The sequence below is a fragment of the Aplysia californica genome, unplaced genomic scaffold, assembly GCF_000002075.1.
Source record: "Aplysia californica isolate F4 #8 unplaced genomic scaffold, AplCal3.0 scaffold00439, whole genome shotgun sequence".
In the NCBI taxonomy this organism is placed as follows: domain Eukaryota; kingdom Metazoa; phylum Mollusca; class Gastropoda; order Aplysiida; family Aplysiidae; genus Aplysia; species Aplysia californica.
The window spans coordinates 375,110-377,683 of NW_004797709.1; the positions used below are offsets into that span (position 1 = coordinate 375,110).

At 38.7% G+C, this 2,574-nt stretch overlaps 1 long non-coding RNA gene across 1 annotated transcript in view; it reads right to left on the reverse strand.

Annotated features, from left to right (window-relative positions):
* LOC118478245 overlaps positions 1 to 228 on the reverse strand; it is a 12,773-nt gene extending 12,545 nt beyond the window's left edge. The window contains exon 1 of the long non-coding RNA XR_004858909.1: positions 120 to 228. This is a non-coding gene — a long non-coding RNA (uncharacterized LOC118478245). The remainder of the gene's footprint in view (positions 1 to 119) is intronic.
* Positions 229 to 2,574: the final 2,346 nt, after the last annotated feature.

The following is a 2,574-nucleotide window of genomic DNA, read 5'->3' on the forward strand; positions in this document are numbered from 1 at the left end:
CCCACAAACCTCCTTCATCTCTCCCCTGAACAGCTTGCCCCCACTCAGACCCTCTGTCTAATAACCAGGTAGCGAGAAATGACTTTCCCCCTGACAAGCGCATGAAATCATTTACTCACGACTGCTATCACGTGACCACCCAGTGCTTTCCGTGACTGGCCGGCTCCAATTTAGCAGATTAAAATTGTGGAATCACACCATGGACACCCTACCAATCTCCGAGCACGGACTCGGGGAGAAAGACAGAGAGCGAGGGGGAAAAATCAATTCCCTTGTTTCAGAAAAGAAACGAAAAATATGAAGCCGCATTTTCGTGAATTTTCGGCCCTTCGGATGGTCGGAGTTGCCGTCCATTTCGCACGTACGCTTATTTCCGGAGAAAGAGAGAGGCAAACGATTTTAATACCGGCGTCTCTACATTGTAATATAATCGGGTCAGAAATATTGCGCGCATTTGATGGGGCTTGAAAGGAGAAACGAAGAGAGACGGGCATGTTTTTCACGAACGAGAAACAGGGGAGGGAGGGAAAAAATGATAGAAAATCTCGTCGATTTAGTAATAGAAATAATTATGAAGAAATAACAGGCGATACATTATTGGAGATGATTGAAAATGCCGCTTAAAGATAATGGCTTTTTGATTGCATCCATTTGAATGAGGGCTGGCCATCTCCCGAAATTGAATTTGGCACGACTGAAAAACGGCATAGCAATGGAAACGGATTTTGTTTGATATTTTTTCCTTTGGCATAGATTCGTTTAATTTCTGGACTGAATATTATTTCCCTAACGGAAATTTGAACTGTTGGCGAATGTAAAATTGATTCAGCGATCTATTAATTTGATCATGCATCATACGGGAGATTTCTTTTTCCTTCTTGTCGAACTGATAGAACAGAAAACGATTAGATTTTGTGGAGTGCTTGGAGAATTTTTGTTATTATTATTATTATTCCTTTCTTCACCGGATTTTGTCGTGTAGAAATTCAGAGATGATGGAAATGAGGCAGGGGCTGAGCGGTTATGGGAGAAGCTGTAAGAATGCGGAAATTATAATGGTGGGATACTTTCCTTGGAAGTGTGTGTGTTGGGGAGGGGGGGGGAGGTGATACTTTTTGTGCGTTTCGGCATATGGCTTTGGTACATGCATCTTTGTAAGAAGTCGCAATGCATGAAATTGAAAAAAACGTGCAGTCTGCAATGCAAATGCTTTAGGGATAATAATCATGCGTTTATATGGTGCCAGTTACTTTATTTAATTTCAGAGTAGATTTTTTTTCGCCTGCCTACTGCATTCGTATCGCATTTGCAGTCAAAGACGATTCTGATTGTACAGTTTTAATATCGGCGATAATTGCTTCATGATATGGGATTTTCTGTGCTTGTTTGGGATTTGAGAGGGAGGAGGGGGTACTTCTTTTTTTTCTTTGTCTCTACATAGTTTTGTTCGATATATTTTGTTTTGGTTGTTGTTGCTTTTTACTTTTTACTTTTTGTTGGGGTGGGGGAGGGAGGGGGAGGGGTTAGGTCATGAGATGATGCAGTCTTTAACGCATCCACCATTACCATTTTCAACAAATCGTGCTACTTTTTTTTTCATGTGTTTGAGGAAACAGAAAAACTTCGACACTATAACGGACACAGTGCATGATGAGAGATAAGACATGAGTTAACAGTGATGCTTTCCAACCACCAACAGCTCACTCGTTGCACAGAGAGATGGAGAGAGAGAGAGAGAGAGAGAGAGAGAAAGAGAGAGAGAGAGAGAGAGAGAGAGAGAGAGAGAGAGAGAGAGAGAGAGAGATTAATTTGGCACTTATTGAAAGACAAGTCACGATTTCTCTCAGAAAAAGTCTTGGAAGACGCAAAGCAAACATGGAAAGAAAGTAAGAAAAAGAGAATGAATAAAAGAATGAATGAATTATATACAAGCAGATAGACAGAAAAGACAAGAAAGAAACAAAGAAAGAAACAAAGAAAGAAAGAAAGAAAGAAAGAAAGAAAGAAAGAAAGAAAGAAAGAACGAACGAAAGAAAGAACTAAAGATAGAAAGAAAATCAGAAAAAGAGAGACAAAAAGAAAGACAGAAAGAAATAAAGACAGAAGAAAAGGACAGAAAAAAGAAAGACTGAGAAAAGAAATAAATAAATAAATTATAAAAGACAAGAGCGAAATGGAAGAGAGAGGAGAAAAAAGAAAAAAAAAACATTTGGAAAACTGTAACAAATGTGAAAGTCTGACAAAGAAATGAAAAGTTGTGTAATAATTTACAGCACAGGGGAAATAACTGCAAGAAACAAAACAATAATAATAATTAGAAAAAGAAGAGAAAAAATAAATAATAAAGGAAAAAAAATATAAATTGAAACGCCACTGAGATTCTAATTAACTAGCCATCACATGGATATTTAATGGCACGGCTTTCTGTAGCATCTCTGTTTCGATGACTGAACTAGGAGAAAGAAACCGATGAACAGACAGACAAACAGATGCATTGACAAACAGATACAGAGAGAGAGAGAGAGAGAGAGAGAGAGAGAGAGAGAGAGAGAGAGAGAGAGAGAGAGAGAGAGG